The sequence below is a fragment of the Anastrepha ludens genome, chromosome 4 (assembly GCF_028408465.1).
Source record: "Anastrepha ludens isolate Willacy chromosome 4, idAnaLude1.1, whole genome shotgun sequence".
NCBI classification, from domain to species: domain Eukaryota; kingdom Metazoa; phylum Arthropoda; class Insecta; order Diptera; family Tephritidae; genus Anastrepha; species Anastrepha ludens.
The window spans coordinates 33328355-33347173 of NC_071500.1; positions in this window are offsets into that span (position 1 = coordinate 33328355).

The window sequence follows — 18819 nt, forward strand, 5'->3', positions numbered from 1 at the left end:
TGAACTTCCATTTCCGTGTTGTAGAGTCACCTATAATACACGACGCAAGTGTTCCGGGCTGCTTGGGCAGCCTTTTGACATCGATGAAAAGAAAAGAAAAGCAGGTGTCGAAAATGATGATGTCGACTCCTGGCTATTCCATTTCTAAGTCTCAAAACAAATAAAAAATTAAATAGCTCAAAAATCAATTAACACAGTTTTGTAGAGCAGAAAGAGTTCTATCGAAAGAATATTGAATAATAAATGGTGTGGAGACATTTTAAGTTAAAACGTCAGATGTGAAATATAAAAATAAAATTTGCTCTTCTATAGTCCATTCTTTATTTTTCGTGCCTTCGGAACGGGACATACATGTAGCTATAAGCCCGTCTATTTGCAAATAAATCAAGAGGTATTTCTCAAAAACCATAACCATCTGTCTTAATCTGACAATTTTGTAAACAACACACAATTTTTAGCTGTGAATTAACGATCTAGCACACTGTAGCTGTCGAGTGCGAAGCGATTAGGCAGCATGGCGCTATATATCAACATAAAATGTGCTCTTCCTCGATTGTAGAAGGCGCAACCAATTCGTAGAGATTTTTTACAGTTTGACTCAACACACACACACACCTCACACTTAATATACTCGTGTAAGTAGCGAAAGGCGAAAAAAGCACGCTTTCACAACTCTTCACATACTTTTGGGCGCACAAGAAAACTGTAACTAATTCAAATTTGTTTCTGCGGCTTAAAAGCGATTGTTTTTACTTATATGTATGTACAAGCACTGCCTATGAGTTGTTACAACAATAACTGCTAGAATTGTTATTGTTGCTTAGCCGCTTGTCTTCACTCCGCAAATTTGCATCCTTACTTCGAGGTGCACAGGCAACATAAATACCGAAGTCGAACAAAAACAAAGCATTCAACACTTTAATTTAACTGTCGGAAATGTGCGAAAAAGCAGAGACTATGTAAACAAAACAGAAACAAATAGAGAAAAAAATGAATTTTAAAGGCTATAAGAGTTTTGCAACTGCAGAAGTAATCGCTAAGCAAAGCTTTGGTGCGGCATCTGGCAGAACAAAGGCGAAAACACTGATGCAATTTGGTGCTGATGAAAATAAATTTTACGCCATCAAGCGAGATGGTAGGAAAGCGACGAGCTAAGGCAATAATAATAGTAGCAACAACAATGAATGTATAATAGAAACAAGCAACAGCAATGACAGCAAAAGAGAAAAAAATAAATGGTAACCGCCAATATCACACCATCCAGCCTTGCACCGCTTGTTGTAGTATATCAATCGTCATCTTCCTTTCTCACCAATTGCTCTATTCGCACAACAACTACATTTGCACACATACCATCGGTTATTACGTAGTACTATATATGAATGGCTGCACTTTCTTGCCACACTCATTTCACTTGCATGACTTTTGCTCCTTAATCCTGTGGTATGTTCATTATTTTTATCTATCACAATGAATGAATGGCTGGATGAAAGGATGAATGAATGCAATGTATTGCAATATCTTGGTAGTACAAAACAAAAAAAAAATAAAAAAATCTGCGCATTGCAAATCCTAAAGCTCGCAAAAGTATAATAAAAAGCAAGTCAACATTTTTTTAGTGTATTTTCAGACGCTTGGCAGCTCAATTACATACATAGAATAGATATGCATAGGACGCAGGTTTGCATGTGTTAAATTATCACTGAAACTGGTGTCCACGGTTTTCATGGTGAGCTCCACTAATGGAGCTCTTTAAAGCTGCAAATAGGAAAGCAAATGATAAAAATTACGAAAAAAATCTTGAATTCACATTATATTCGTATCAAATAGATATATTAATAAAACTTTAAAATTAAAGGCTGTATGTACTTTACATTATCATTATTTGTTGCTGTCGCGCCGATTAGAGGCGCATAGTGCCGAAAGAAAAGACTGTCAGTGTTGTGGGGTAGAACTGATTTTATATTCGAATAAAAAAGCCATACTTTTGTGCGTTTTGTGACTAGCTTCAGGCGAATGCCGCTTTGGCTTTTTTAATTCTTGCATGTACTTACAAATATCAGTCATCGTTCAGCCATCTGGTGTATTCTGACTTCCTAGGTAGGTAAATGTGTCGACGCTTTCGTCGCTGTTCAGCGAACAGTGTTCACCGTATACTGTAAAATTGTTTGTCTGCGAGGAGTTTCTTTGCATGGATTTAGTATTACCTACCGAACTGGATAAAGAAGCAAAAAACAGTCTGGTGGTGAACGATGACAAAACGAAGTATCTCCTGTCATCAAACAAACAGTCGGCGTACTCGCAAATCGCCACCTATGTCACTGTTGACAGTTATGATTTCGAGGTGGAAAAAGGCTTCGTTTAGTTGGAAACCAGCATTAACACCGATAATATGATAATATCTGCCTAGACATCTAACGTAGCATTTCTATTGCCGACAAGTGCTACTTTGGACGAAGTAGGCAACTGAGTAGTAACGAACAAAACTAACACTCTACAAGACTCTCATCATTCCCGTCCTAACGTATGGCGCAGAAGCGTGGACGATGCCAACATCCGATGAAGCGTCGCTTGGAGTGTTTGAGAGAAAGATTCTGCGTAAGATTTTTGGACCTTTGCACGTTGGCAACGGCGAATATCGCAGACGATGGAACGATGAGCTTTACGACGACATAGACATAGCGCAGCGAATAAAGATCCAGCGGCTACGTTGGCTGGTTTATGTCGTCCGAATAGATACTATACAAACGCTCCGACTCTGAAAGTATTCGATGCGGTACCAGAGGAAGCAGAGGCAGAGGAAGGCCTCCTCGAATAGATAGAAGTCACAGAGAACTATATCAGGCGAATACGTTGAGTGATTGATGGTTAAAATGCGATTTCTAGTCAAAAAATCAGTCACAAGAGTGGATCGATGAGATGGTGCATTATCATGCAATAAACGCCAGCTTCCTCCTTCGCGTTATTCATGATGAATTCAACCAATGCAATGCAACAAACGCTTCAAAATAGCCGGATAGAAAATTGCATTGACAGTTTGGCCCATCAACACGAACTCCCTGTGGACAATCCCCTTGGAATGGTAAAAACAAATGAGCATCGACTTGATTTTTGACTTCTCCAAGCGCGATTTTTTGGGTGGTGGCTCGTCTGGGGCCTACCATTCGGCACTTTGACGCTTTTTTTATGTCGGGACAACTAGCAAGTGCAGCACTCAGACACAATTAAGTCCATTGTACTGCACTCGGATTCCCTTTTATTTTTCTTTAAATCTACCCGATCTCCGAAAAAATCTGAGTAGATCTTGTGGTGCCAAGGAGCCAAGATGGTCGCTTCTTAACACATCAGTGCCAAAGACCTCAAACCTGATTCGAGCGAAGACGGGGCAGACACACAGGAAGTGGTCCGCCGTCTCATCCTCCTCTTCACAAGCTGGGCAGAGTACACTGTCTGAGATGCCCAACCTTTCCATGTGCTTTGCCCACAGAAAGTGGCCCGTCATCAGTCCAACCAGCCGTCTACACTCCCCTCTGCCTAATGACAGAAGGGTTTGCGACAGTCGATCGGACATGACAGGTAACATCAGTTTTGTCCATCTGCAGCCTCTCTCAGCCTGCCAAGCTCGCTTGTGGGTGGTAGTTACCCATTTGCTAACCGTGGCCGTGATGGCCGCAGTGGGGAGTGGCAAAGCGGGCTCTGGGTCAAAGAAGTTGGCCTCAGAGCCCATCTTAGCTAAGGAGTCAGAGGTCTCGTTACCTGCGATACCCACGTGTCCCGAGACCCATGTTAGCATCAGGCTATTATGTCTACCGACATAGTTCAGCCTGGATTTACAGGACTTCACTACCCCTGATGTGGTTGGAGGGCTATCTAAGGCCATAAGCGCAGCTTGGCTGTCGCTGCAGACACATATAGATCTGCCTCTCCATCGTTTTTCCACAACAAAGTTCATCGCTTCTTGAACTGCATACACCTCCGCTTGAAACACAGATGCATGCATTCCAAGAGCAAAGTGCAGTTTTGTCCCGCTGGATTTCACGTAGACCCCAGAGCCAGAGCCATGCTCGGTCCTGGAGCCATCCGTAAAAATGCGAAAACAGTGTTTACCGGGCTCATTTTCTGAGTCTCCCCACAACTGAGCCTCTGGTAGCACTACACTGTATCTCTTTTCAAGTACGACTCTTGATGGCATGGAGTCAAGGGGCATGGAGAGAATCGTTGGATCGATGTCCATGCCTTCTCTGTGTTCCAATGCCGGACAAGGGCCGTACCAGTTCCCACTGTGTTTCAGTCTGCAGATGGCCTTCAAGGCCTCTCCTTGGATGAAAGCATCAAGTGGTGGTAAACCAATCAGAGCATCTAGTGCCGGGCCTGAAGTAGTCGGAAAAGCTCCGGTACAACAGATGGCCACAGTGCGTTGTAGTCTGGATAAGGTCCTCCTGACTCCCACTAGAGAGAGTCTACTCATCCAGACCACTGATGCATAGGTGATAATGGGTCTTATCATAGCCGTGTAGATCTATAGGACCTTGCTAGGAGAGAGACCCCACGTTTTCCCAAAGACACCTTTGCACTGCCAGAAAGCTGTCAGTGCTTTGGATATCTTTGTTTCAACGTGTGATTTCCATAGAAGTTTACTATCGAGGATTACTCCAAGATATTTAATTTCCTTGAATAGCTGGATTGTGACTCCTTTTAGCTTTGGCAGAACGAGTCCATCAAGCTTCCTCTTTCTGGTAAAGAGGACAATACCAGTCTTGGCGGGATTTGCCGATAGCCCATTCGCACAGCACCAAGTGTCAATCCGATCCAGAGTTTTCTGCACTTTCCTGCAGATGTTCATAAGCGAAGGGCCTGTTACCAAACAAGCAACATCGTCCGCATATGCTTGTGCGTAGACTCCCGAATCGTTTAAGGTGGTGAGTAGAGGATCGATTACCAAGCACCAGAGCAATGGGGGCAGCACACCGCCTTGGGGGCAGCCTCTATTAACCCCAGATGACACCAGCAGATCTTCCTCTGCTCGCACCGAAACGATTCTTTGGGCCAGCATCGAACGAATCCAATTTACTAGCACTCGGTCTACGCCGTGCCTACTAGCAGAGTCACACATACTATCAAAAGTGGCATTATCAAACGCCCCCTCTATGTCTAAAAAGATGCCCATAGCGTAGTCCCTCCTGTCGATGGCCAGCTCTACTCTAGCAACAAGGTTTTGCAGTGCCGACTCGCAGGAGTTTCCACTCTGATAGGCATGCTGAAATAAAGACAGAGGGTGAGCACTTTGACGCTTAGTTTCAGGTTTATTTTGGAAACATCACATTTCACCACCAGTTACAATGTTGTAAAGCAAGTTCTCGTCTTTTGACGCCTCTTTGATGAGGTCTTTCGAATGTTGAATTCTGTGGCATTTTTGGTCCTCAGTTAACTTGTGCGGAATGAAACATTCACAGACCTTTCGTAAGCCCACGTGATGTGTTCAAATTCGATAAATCGATGTTTTGGAGATATTCAACTTCGATTCCATGAATTTCAACGTTCATTTTTGATAAATTTACTAACAGTTTCGATGGAGTTTTCGGTGGTTTCTGATTTTGGGCGGCCCATATATTCATTGTCATATATGTCCTCACAATCATCTTTGAAACGTGTTATCCACTCATGAACTCTGGCGCGAGATATACAATCATCGCCATAAACTTTCTTCATCAATTCAAATGTTTCGGTAAACGTTTTACAGATTTTAAAATAAAATTTGATATTAGCTCTTTGTTCGAAACTCATTTTTGTACCGATGACACAAACATACTGATACTTTCGACGCAATAACTTCGCTTCCACAGAACTGAATGTCGCCAAGCTTTCACTGGAAGTCAGCTAGGGATATAACTTCCAACCCAGTCTGGTTTATTTTGGACTTCACCTTGTAAATTCGCCATCAATTAGCGGCATCCAATGATATTAAAAATTATTGAATATTGTAACTTTACATCAAAAAATTGCTTGTCTAATTACCTCGTCTCTTAAGACGCGCAAATATCTACTTCCCTTTTTTAAAAGAATTTTGTCGATATTCCAGATGTGTTCATTCTCCGTTAGGTGACCGCGTTTACCTTCAGTTTTGAATCTGCGTCTTGATATTGCATTACAAATAGTAGTTTAATGCTCATTTCTAATGGTCAAATGGTTTTCATAGAAAGTTTTTTTTTCAGGGCAGGAATGCGCTCGGAGTTTTGCCATGGGCAACTGCTACTATTTAGAAGAAATTGTATTTATCAATTGATGCTTACTATTCATAATCAGCTTGGAATCTGAGACTACCCGTTAGTCGTTCACAAGCCCGCTCAGCTTATAAAAATTACAGCCATAATCACCAAAAAAAAAACTTAAGTATTTGTTGCTACGCAAAAACTCGAAGATGAACTCTGACTTAAATCAGCTGACGCAATAATAATAAAAAAACAATATATTAAAAAAATTGTCATAAAAATTTAAACGCAAATCAGTGCAATAACTTCAAAATGAAATAAACAGAGAGGAACCCTGAATATTGGGAAAAGTGTATTTGTAATAATTTTTGTATGTACAAAAAACAAAACCATAAATATTATAGCCAACAAACAAAACAGAAAACAAGAGATAACATTTTTTAACTCTAAATATCGAATTCAGCCCAAGCCACGTAGGTTTTCCGGTGAATGCCGACCCGAGTAATCAGCTCTTCCACCAAATCCTTGGTTTCGTTCAGGTGGTTGTGTATTATTTTGAGCGTCAACATCACCGCCATTATTATCACTACTACTGCCAGCCCTGTCACTCCCACCACCACCGTTATCACTATGACTATTGCTAGTTGATTTCTCGTCGGTATGTTCATCCAAGTCAATGTCATCGTCATTGGCATCGTCATCGTCATCACTGATGTTTCGATCGGCATGCGCCAGTAGCAAAAGCTGCAGCAACAGTGCCATCAGCAACAAAAATCTGCAAATTCTGTTGAACTTCATTTGTTCTGAGGTTGCCTCCTTTTTGCCACAACAAATCCTTTAATGAACTGTGCCCGTTTGTATTGCTTGTTGAACTTTGGAATTTATTTTGTTAGCGTGCGTGTCTTTTATACGTTTTGCACTAAGTCACAGGTGCAGGTACACCAGTCGCTTAGAGGCAAACAGCAGACAAACAGCTGGCCGCGTGTTTCGTTTGGCAAATGTATGAGTGCATATGTAAATATGTGTTTAACCGGTTTGCTTGCTTGCCTGACGAAATATTTACTTTGAAGATGTCGATTTGAGAACACTTATCATTTTTTGTCATACGATTATAATTCCATTGGCTAATAAAATGTTTGCGGTATTTAATTTTTGCTTGCGGAACGGCTTAACTGTTTGGGAAAATGAGTAATGTGCCGCTTGTTTCCCTGATTTACTTAACATTAAGCGGATGCTGTAAAATACTTTATTTTTATTTCCGAAATACTTATTATCGTTCGCAAAGGGTGACCAGATAGAAATTATGTTTTTTCAAGTTGATATGCTTGAGTATCTGTCAAAGTCACCAATGTCACCCAGCTGTTAAACTAATTCACGGTGGAGGAAATACCGCAAGCATTGAAATCCGACGAAGAATCTCTCTTACAAACAAGTGCTACCTCGGACTTAAGTAGTCAATTGAGCAGTAAATCCTCTCTCGACGAACAAAACTAACACTCTACAAGGATCTCATCATGCCCGTCCTAAAGCGTGGCTATGAGTGTTTGAGAGAAGGATTCTGTAGAAGACTTTGGACCCTTGCACGTTGGCGACGGCGAATATCGCAGGCGATGGAACGATGAGCTGTAAGAGCTTTACGACTACATATGTAGACATAGCGCAGCGAATAACGAGACAGTGGCTATGTTTCCTGAGTCATGTCGTTCGAATGGATACAAACGCGGTTTATTTTCTGGGCTTGACTGTTTGTATTGTGGAGCAGGCGCGAGTATACGTTGTTGGAACTTCTTATACTCCTCTATCCCCGCGTCTTACCTTTGCTTGTCGATTTGGTCATGTACATGGTGCCGGGTGTAGTCTATTCGATTCAGGTGTACTGTCTAGCACTATATTGAACGATAACCAATGTCTCTTGACAAACGGCAAAAGTCTAGCTTCGTCCGAGTCGATCTTCCCCAGAGTCCGATATGTTTCTGCTCTTGTGTTCTCAGTGCCGGCATACGGAGAGAAGGCACTTAGTACAACCGACCTTGCTCAGAAATCGGAGGAAAGATTTGTGATGACCGTGCATCAAAAAGAATATAACTGCATTTTACACTGACTGATCCAAGATAGATTGTGGCGTCAGCGCCGATGTATATTCGAAAGGCCTTGAAGCTTTCAAGTCTTTTCTCGGGATAAGGGACGTTCGCAGGGTAATTAGAACCCATCCACAACAACTATCGGAAATATGTATTTTTTCAGATAGTCAAGCAGACATCTTAGCTTTAAAGTAGCCTATAACCAATTCAAGAATCGTCAGACAATGCAAAGAAAAACTTAATGCATCACTCTCATCTGGACACCTGGCCATAGGAACATAAAGGAAAACAGGGGGACATCCGAATAACGAAGTCAAAGCAGTAAAAATAGACTGCTCCCAAAGAGTGCACAAAAGTTAGATCTTCTTGCTATTCCAGAAGCAGGTCGTTCACGGATGGACTAACACGGATACCTGCAAAATTACTAAACAAACGTGGCCCAATTCCAACAAATCTAGAACTGGCGAGTTGCTAACAGAGCCACGAAAAAACGTATTCAAAATTACGTCAACAATAACCGGGCACTGGCCTTTGAGAGACCATGCCAAGAAGATGGGGTGCAACGATAGATGCAGAAGCAGAATCTAAAGAAATAGTATTTCACTACCTGTGTGAGTGCCCAAGTCTGGGTGCTCTACGACATAGAATGTTTGGGAAATTCTCGATGGTTAACTTAAAAGAAATTGCAGAAAATAAAATAGACGACATAGGCCGATTCATAGTCATTTCAAGATGGTTCGCTTAATAAAACGCAGCGGTTCGATGTATCGTATGTATGGTGTATCAGAATGGTATTTTCAGACAACACCTCCACCACCACCGCCAAGAAACAGATACGTTATACTTACTTTATACAGTCCGCGAAATATTAGTTTGGAAAAAGATATACATTATTTTGTAGTGATCGATATCTCGTAAAGAATCTATTAAATAATTTAACGTTTATGCTCGTGGTCAAACTGACATTTCAGACTAAAAAAATTCTTTTGGCATTTTTTGTTTGTTAGATTCAGTTGTGAGTTACAGGGTGCTAACACTGGAAGTCAACAAAGAGAAAATTCGGTACACTTTTCTTTGATAAGGGTGAAATTGGCCTTGGTATCATATACTTTTGGTATAGTAAAAATGTCTGATTTTGTGACGAATAATCGTCATTTGCTGATTTTCCTTCCAACTTGTCGAGAATGGTTACGTCGCTTCAAAGGCGGTGATTTTAATGCTGACGACCGTCCGCGTGAAGGAAGGCCAAAAACCTTAGAAGACGCTGAATTGGAGACATTGCTCAATGAGGATCCGTGTCAAACGTAAGAAGAACTTGCTTCAGTTTTAGGAGTTACCCGCCAATCCATTTCCAACGATTGCATGTTTTTGGAATGATTCAGAAACAGCGAACCTGGGCTCCATAAGAAGTAAAACCAAGGGATGTTGAACGTCGTTTTTTCGCCTGTGAACAACTGCTCCAGCGGCAAAAAAGGAAGGATTTTCTTCATCGCATCGTGATGGGTGATGAAAAATGGATTCATTACAGCAATCCAATGAAAAGAAAGTCATGGGGACTGCCCGGTCATGGTTCTACGTCGTCGCCTCTGCCGAATATTCACGCTGCGAAGTGTGTTATTTATTATGAACTGTTAAAACCAAGCGAAACGATCATTGGGGATCGGTATCGACTTCAACTGGTGCGATTGATCCGAACACTGCGCGAGAAGTGGCCGCAATACGCGGGGAGGCACGAAAAAGTGATTCTTCAGCATGACAACGCTCGGGCTCACGTTGCCAAACCCGTTAAAGCCTACCTGGAAATATTTAAATAGGAAATTCTACCCCACCCGCCATATTCTCCAGATATTGCACCGTCCAATTATCACATGTTCCGATCGATGGTCTAGCTGACCAGCAGTTCCATTCATATGAAGACATCAAAAAATTGCTTGATCCGCGGATGGCCTCAGAATATGAACAGTTTTACAGCGACAACTCCGCCTGACAACTTCTGCAGATGGGTTTGAAAGGAAGGTTGAGTCTGGCTGCATGATCACCCAAATTCCAGTGACTTGTAAAGTTTGCAGCAATACATAAAATATTTGAGCGAGAGCATTCTAACTGGTAGCTCGTCCTTTGGATGTTATACGACGACCATGTCTTTCTTGTTGTAGTAAATGTAGCTAATTGCTGTCCCCTCCTTCCACTCCTTCAGGAGTAATCAACCTTTTAAAATCAACACCTACTGCCAATTTTACTATTAATGTTGTTGTTACTCATTGTGAAGAAAATTTCGGATCCGACGAATATACTCGCATAAACGAATATTCGATTAATTTAATTGTTGCAAAATCTTGTTTTTGAATAACTTTTTAGTAAATAAATAAACTTTTATTTAATGATGGACGTTTACGCGTTCCATTACTTTCCTGTTTGCATACCGCAGCTTTATGGTTCCAAATATGATTGACGTACGACGGCATTTGCGAAAATTACAAATCTTTCGAAAGGGTGATTAATTTTATGCCACCTTTTACTTGTATGAGTACTGCAGCAGTCTATTTAATAGACACACCTCATATGCGCACACTTTGCGTATTCCCTTGAGCAACATGACTATTCTTTTATATTTTCACTCAATGTGTATGTACGAGTATGATGAATTAATGCTGCGTTTATATGAATCTGTACTTGACTTACCTCTTTACAGTTTAATTCATACAGTTCGTCACCTTTTGTCACACATTTCAACAATGCAGTGCCTATGAAAAAATATCCCATCAATATGCAATTTTTCTAAGGCACTGGCATACCAAACGAAATCACAAGTGTAGAGCAACGAATATGCGCACTCTTGATGAGTTTGATACATTCACCTCGAAAGATGAATCGACACAAGCACTTGCTGCTGGCTGATTTAAAATCAAAAATCAAAGTAACAAACAAAACATGCAAATGCATACTCAATCATTTTGCGAACGTAATCCATTCGTCCTGGCAAGAGATTTATTTATGTATATTTGTATGCAGCAACGCCAACTGTATGAGAGTAGTAAAAAACAAAATAAATAATTCAGTAGGACCACGTAAGTCGTTCTTTTTTATTGCAAACTATTTAAATATATTTCATTATTTATCCCAAGCCACGCATATGATCGCGATTCTTACTGCCTTTCGTACTCTCTAACAATCTTGGCGCTCTTGTCGTTGTTGGCTGCGATCCAGTGGTCTCGATAGACGCGGTCAAAGTACCAAGGGCGAGCTGTAGCAGAATAATCAAGAGTAGTAATCCGTATTTTAATTCCATTCTGGTGTATTTAATTTTGCCGTTATACGATATGCGTTTGGTTTACTTGAATAAGTTTGCAAGTATGGATGGCTGATTTATTTGTTAACACAAAGGGAATCTGCACGAGTATTCTTTGAAGGCTTTGGTAAGTATGAGGGATCTAAAGGCAGAGTAAGGTTTTATATACTATGGAAAAATTAAACATTAATATAAGAAGACTGAAGAGGTGTATTCGTTAGCGTCATCAACCGGTTGCAGTAGCAGATGGCAGAGGGCTTGGCATAATATTTTTAGTTTTCGCGATTTAATTGCATTTCGAGTGTAAATCTTAAAAAGTTGCATCATTGGATTAATATACATGCTAATTTATGAATCACCACCTAAATATTCACTAAGGGAAGATCACGTAAAATTAGGATGAATGCATGATTTACACTTATTTTTCAACGCCTTGACATTTTTAATAAATTTACAAGTAACTATACAGTGCATTATTTAATTATAAAGCAGGGACTTACTGACAAGTTTTGACAATTTATTGCTTCACATTTAAATTTAATAATTTTTTATTAAAATATAGTTCCTGTATTCTCCTGAAAATGCCATATAGGTACATCTTTGTTTCAAATTTTTTGCGATTAAAAAAAAATTCAGCATATTTCCATTAAATTTTCACACATTTTAATCAGATTTCTTAGAAAAATTTTGAGCATTCTGTTTTATAGTCCATTAAATTTTGGTTTTTTTTTCTGGACAACAAGCAAGTACAGCACTCAGACACAATTAAGTCCATTGTACTGCACTCGGATTCCCTTTTATTTTTCTTTAAATCTACCCGACCTCCGAAGTAATCTGAGTAGGTCTTGTGGTGCCAAGCAGCCAAGAAATGGTCTTTTCAACACATCAGTGCCAAAGACCTCAACCTAATTCGAGCGAAGGAGGGGCAGTCGCACAGAAAGCCGTCCGCTGTCTCATCCTCCTCTTTACAAGCTGGGCAGAGTACACTGTCTGAGATGCCTACCTTTTCCATGTGCTTCGCCCACAGAAAGTGGCCCGTCATCAGTCCTACCAGCCTTTTACAGTCCCCTCTGCTTAGTGAGAGAAGGAACTGCGACAGTCCGTCGGACATGGGAGGTAATATCAGTTTAGTTCATCTGCAGCCTCTCTCAGCCTGTCAAGCTCGCCTGCGGGTTGTAGTAACCCATTTGCTAACCGTGGCCTTGATGGCTGCAGAAAGAAGTGGCAGAATGGGCTCTGGGCCAAAGAAGTTGACCTCAGAGCCCATCCTAGCTAAGGAGTCAGAGGTTTCGTTACCTACGATAGGAACACGTGAGTATGGGGACCCATGTCAGCATCAGGCTACCGACATAGTTCAGGCTGAATTTACAGGACTCGACTACCCCTTATGCGGTTGGGGGCTGTCTAAGGTCATGAGCGCAACTTGGCTGTCGCTGCAGACACATATAGTTCTGCCTCTCCATCAGTTTCTCACAACAAAATTCATCGCACCTTGACTTCTCTTCAGTTGTCGAATAAATCTGTCGCCTTTTTTTTTGTTGCTTAATTAGCTTAGAATTTGGTAGTCGGAAGATTAGAAATTTAAAAAGTGGATTGTTAAAAAGTGAGACCAAGGGGAGGTAGCTGGTGTATAGCAAATGACGTGAGTCCATCTCACTGAAGTGTGAATCGAAGCTATGTAAACTCCCACCACTAGGATAGCCATCAGACGGGATCTGGTTAAAATTTGAGCAAGTCGTTCAATGCAGGCAAATAGGTAATCGCCGGTAAAGCAACTTTTCTCTATCATTTAATCGGCATTGATTGCGGCACCAAGCGGGACGAAAGCATTGTTTCTTGTTATATGTATAGGGGCAACACTGTAAAGGCGATTAGTACATATTTGTCTTGTTCGATGAAAATAAATGTTCGATAGTTTTTCATTCGATTTGGTTTCCTTGGCCATTTTGAGCTTATGTACCACATAAGATTATTTCTGAGTTGCTTCAGAATCAAAACCATAAATAAATAAGTTAAAGTATTTTCTAAACTCACAGGCATATAAATACATGTTTACCTAGTGGCTTACTTTTCCTGGCGATTTAAAGTTCCTCATATTTTTTTCATCAAGGGTAATTAGCCGAAAACAAATTGTGCTAATTTCTTATGCGGCATTGAGATAATGAGTAATGCAAATGAAATAAATATTGAAGTATAGGGTGATGCAGTTCTTTGATAGCAATTATTTGGTATGTTTTGTTGTTCTTTTGTTTTTGTTTTTATATGTCAGACAATTGGTACTACAGGCTTTGTAAAACTGAGTAATGGGGGCGATACTGAGTAGAACAACGCGTAGTGCTTAAGGCTTTTTGTGTGTACGTATTCATTCTTGCCTGATTGTGGTTACTTAGTAAAAGCAAATTTGCATCTTCTATCCTGCTTTCTGATTGTATATTAACTATTCGCTAGATAACATCGTTTTTACTAAGCAAGTCCTTTTAATCCTTAATCCAGAAGACTTCTTTCTTTATAACCATTTTGGACAGATAATGTGGCAGCCGATTCTGTGAGTACACAAATAAAATTTTGTGTACTTAAGGCACAGTTCTAAAGTAAACAAATGATTTTCTTGTGATTGTACCTTCAGAATCCGCTTTACAAAATACTTTTGCAATATATAAACTTCTTCAAACCACCCAAACCCCCACACCTGTGCTGCGTACGAGTATGACTGTGTTGAACGACAAACTGCAAGAAACAGTTTAGCTTCAATTGAATATTTCTTTCTTTTTAAAAGACACGTCCACGAAACATTAATATAATTTTTTGTTGCAGCTGTTCTGTTTTCAATATGTTTTTTTAAATTCATCTGAGGTATTATTTGCACTCCTAAGTAAGTATAGTATATCGAGACACAGTCTGTATTTCTCCATACTATAATATCATTTCTCCTCTTTACTAAGCTTCTCATCTTTTATGAACACCACTATTTGTGCCTTAGAGCGGTTAACTTCAAGGTTTCATAAGTTGCAGTAACTTTCAAGGTTATTAATCATCTCTTGTAGATTGCCTGGGTGATCCGCTAATAAAATTATATCATCCGCTTACATTGTTCCCCCCTTATTCACTCCTCCCGAGAGCATAGGAACTCGACAAGACTCTTCCATCGTACACGGTTTTGTGCTGTTGTTTTTGCACCGTCCCATGAGACGCAGCATGGACCTTCTCCAAGTGTTTTTTGGTCGGCCGCGACCTCTGCACCCTTACGGGTTTTAGTTCAGTGCCATTCTTGTAATGCTGTCTGATGGTTTTCTGAATGTGTGACCTATTCACCGCCACTTTCTGCGTTTGATTTGCCTAAGGATGGGTTCCTCGTTTGTTAATCTCCACAGTGCGTCGTTACAAATAGTGTTTAGCCAGAATATTCTGCAGATGATGCGGAGGCATTTGTTAATGAAGGATTGTAGCCTCTGTGTGATGGTGTTAGAGACCAGCTATGTTTCGCTTCCGTACAACAATGCGGACTTCACGCATGAGCCGAATATTCGTAGTTTAGTGCACCTGGAGATTTGCGAACTCCCCCATACTGTATACATTCGCTCGAATGCCGCTCTTGCTTTGTTTAGCTTCAGTTGACATCTTCATCTGCTCCACCATCTGCCGTCATGATGCAGCCAAGGTAGCAGAAGTTTTCAACAAATTCCATCGGGCATCCGTCAACCAATACCTGCCTTGCGTTATTGAGGTTAACTTTCATAGCCTTGGTCTGTTTGACGCCCAAGTTTGTTTTAAATGTATCTGAAATTTCTGAGCAATTCCATACAACTGTCTTTGTATCGCTATTTACACATATTCTCTATGAACTTCACTAAGTTGTACAGTTTACATATATATCAAGGAGTTTCTAGATACTCTATCAAACGCAGCTTTAAAGTCCACCAAATGCGCGTAAACTTTCTTCTTCTTCAAATTTTAAATGATCAATAGCGGCTAAATTGAATATATTGTCGACTGTGGAGTAATTCTTTCTACAGCCGCCTGATACTCGTTAACAATACTGTTCCTTTCAGTCCAAGAGGTTATTCTTTCGTTAATTATGTCCATCATAACTTTAGCAATGTAGTTCATAAATGGAATGCCTATGTAGTTTCCGTCTAGGGGAGGATCCTACTATTGATTTAAATGTTTTATGAAATTAACAAGCATCCCAAAAATTCGCGTGTCCTTCCTGTTTCAGCAATTATTGCGCTGGTGGAGTCATGGGACCATATCTCTTCGAAAACGATGTCCGCTGGGCAGTTACGATGAATGATGAACATAATCATGACAAGATATCAGACTTTTTATGACCTGAATTAGATTGCATGATGAGCTTGTGTAATATGTGGTTTCAAGAGAACCGTGCCACTTGTCACCCAGCGCCCGAAAGAGTGGCTCACTCGTGAACGAAGCTCCCAGGACGCAATTTCTCATGAAACAATGCGAATTGACAGATGGGAACTAGCACAAAAAGTCAGTGCACATATTTGTATGTATTGCCACTTGTGTTGCCAGAGAAATCATTGTGGGCCTTTAACGAATATTATGTTTCATTCACCTTTATTTGGTGTTTGGCTGAGCTGCTCCTCTAATGCGTCAAGATGTTTTTCAGCAAATGAAGTAGCTAACAATTTATAGTCAGACAGATAGAATTTGTGGGGAGCTTTTTCATGGCAAAAATACACTCGAAGCTTTGTCATTGCCTGCTTGCTGTGGAGCGACGGCTATTAGAAAAAACGTTTTTTATCATTTGGTGTTTCATGCACTGATATTTGAACCTGTGCACTTTCGAATGGTAGTCACTCACCAACCTATTCGACTAGTGCGGCCGGCCATACATAAGAGCAGGAGTCTAAAAATCTTGCTGAAATAAAAAAAAGCAATATTTCAACAAATTTCGTTGTGTTTTATTTACAAAAGAAAATATGCAGTCCTATTAAATCACCTTGTATGTAAGGTATGCGCCTTATATGTACGTTATATATAAATAAAAATGCGACTTTTTATTACCCAACCTTCCATCGTAAATTGTGCAATATTTAAGATTTACAGTTATTTCCTTATCTTGACGTCATTTCTGCTTGAGAACTCGATAAGCACAAATCAGCCCCAATAAATAATGACTAATTTTTGTATTTGCATCAGCAATCGCGGTTAATCAATATAAATGGCGGTTCGGTTGTGTCAAATATTCAGGACTTTGACAAAGCCAACTTTTTAAATTGAACATCATTGACTTAAAGAGCTAAAAGTTTCGATTTTTTTTTGTAAAAATATTGTGTATTTAAGTTTTTTTCCTTTTTCGTTGCTACATGAGTCGAGAGACAACAATTTGTGTCCTAAAGTCACTTAGGTGCCACAAAAGAAAATTTTTAATATATTTCTTCTTCTTCTTGTTGCCGTACAAATCTTTCAGAAGAGTATCCCAAATACAATATACTGACATCCCGTTACTAATTTCTTTACAAAACTTATTATTGGCAAACTAAATCGTAGGGATTTCTGCCGAAAACTATTGCTAAGCCGACTTTAGAAAAAATGGCAGTCGGCCTCTTAACCAACTCACTTAGTGACCTCTGCCAAACCATTGTTATAACCATGAACCGTCTACGAATAGCTTCTGAAGGTTCATATTGCTGAGTTTACTGGTAAAGAATTTCTGAATTTAATTCAATATACGGCATGTGAATCCTGAAATTTACTGAATTCCCAAGGGTTGTTCGAGGGTGGCGATATAACAGCTTGGTAGATTTGATGTTCTCAAACGAGGATTGAAGAAATAGATTACTTGAATGGATTCAGGAAGGAAAGCTCAGCTAATAAAGATCTCATTAATTTGATATGTCGAATAAAATAATACGGAGAATATTCTTCATTGTCACCAATAATTCACTAAATAATACACGAAAATCTTAGAATGTCCCAGAAGCAGGAATATGCTGGGTATATCAGCTAGCTAAGCACACGCTCTGTCAGGTAGATGCTCCGCGAAAAAGAAGGATGGAGATCGACTACCTGCGGTCTACTGCTAAATGGTGGGCTTCCCTGCAACTCAGCGAGCGCTGAGCAAATATACAGGCTTGAAAGGTGGCGAGATCGGGGACGCCGCATAGAGATTCTAAGCTTAACAATGCCACAGCTCTCAAATTTCATTGTCCGCGAGGTTTTATGCTGTAAAGCCCGGCATTACTCCATATCTTACATCTTCTGTATTAAAAAATATTGATGCCCCTGACTAGCCAACCTCAATAAGCATTGACCTTCCCGATGTGTAATTGAGAGATACCTGAAGGGGTTTTCTCACTCCAAATATGGTAATTTTACAAACTCACTTACCAATAAAGCTATTATATATATAATTGGCGCATATAGACTTTTTGGGTGTTTGGCCGAGCTCCTCGTATTTGTGGTGTGGGTGTTGATGTTGTTCCACAAATGGAGGGACCTACAGTTTCAAGCCGACTCCGAATGGCAGATATTTTTATGAGGAGCTTTTTCATAGCAGAAATACACTCGGAGGTTTGCCATTTCCTGCCGAGGAGCGACCGCTATTAGAAAAATGTTTTTCTTAATTTTGGTGTTTCACCGAGATTCGAACCGACGTTCTCTCTGTGAATTCCGAATGGTAGTCACGCACCAACCCATTCGGCTACGGCGGCCGAGCTATTATAAAATAGTATTCAATCACTAATGGATGGAGTTCTCTGGAATTTTGCTACTCAGAACCTCTATTTCTGAATACAATTTCCAATTGTAAATGATTTTCGTGGAACAAGGTGCCGTGTGTCGACGTCGTCAGTAGTGGTAAAAATCATTGATATCCATTCAACTGTGAATGACCAAGACGATTCTTCTGCACACGGTTCAAGCAGCTCACAACTTCCAGGTTCACCTAGGTTCCGAATACCCTAATCTGAAAAGGAAAAGCAGCCAAGGGTCTCTGGTTTGCGCTGAGTTTGCAAACCACCCGTAAAAAAGAAACTCCCAAGGAATACAAAATCAACGTCTGGGATAAGAATTCTCATTTAGGGTTTTTTCAGGAATTTTATTTACAATAAAAAATAAACGATATTTAAATTTTAGTGGATTTTTATTTAAATTCTTTTTCATACAAAAACTCAAAAAAAATTATTTTTTTATTTTAATAATCTTGAAAATGGCGCTGAAGTTGACCCTTGCACCCGGACGGTGTTGTCTATTTTAGCTCTTCTATTTATCTGAA